Source organism: Cystoisospora suis (assembly GCF_002600585.1).
Source record: "Cystoisospora suis strain Wien I chromosome Unknown contig_1831, whole genome shotgun sequence".
Taxonomy (NCBI): Eukaryota; Apicomplexa; class Conoidasida; order Eucoccidiorida; family Sarcocystidae; genus Cystoisospora; species Cystoisospora suis.
This window is the reverse complement of record NW_027154631.1, coordinates 14,665-14,990: the sequence shown is the minus strand read 5'-3', so window position 1 is coordinate 14,990 and position 326 is coordinate 14,665. Positions and strand designations below refer to the sequence as shown.

Below are 326 nucleotides of genomic sequence, written 5' to 3'. Positions count from 1 at the left end.
TAATCTATCTATCTATCTAGAAAAGAGAGAGCCACTGGTGCTCCACCTTGCTGGGGGTTTTCACTGAACACGACGTTTGTATAGACTGCAAGTAAGTCAGGTAGATAAGTGCAAGAGACATGCGTGCATCTCAAACCCACGAAGAGAAGAAAGAGGCTCTCGAAGCGGAGTATCAAGACCCCTACATACATCTAGACCCTCAGCCTCCCCATCTCCCTAGCAAGTCACACCTACGACTACTACTACTGCCTTCGAATAGAAGAGGGAAAAAGCATAGAGACCACGTAGGGTGAGCCGAGTGAAGTGCATGCATGCATGCAGACATG

At 48.2% G+C, this 326-nt stretch overlaps 1 protein-coding gene across 1 annotated transcript in view; it reads right to left on the bottom strand.

The window, feature by feature from the left end:
• CSUI_004072 (transmembrane) overlaps window positions 1–326 on the bottom strand; it is a 16,747-nt gene that overhangs the window by 4,071 nt on the left and 12,350 nt on the right. The gene's annotated exons all lie outside the window — the stretch shown is intronic.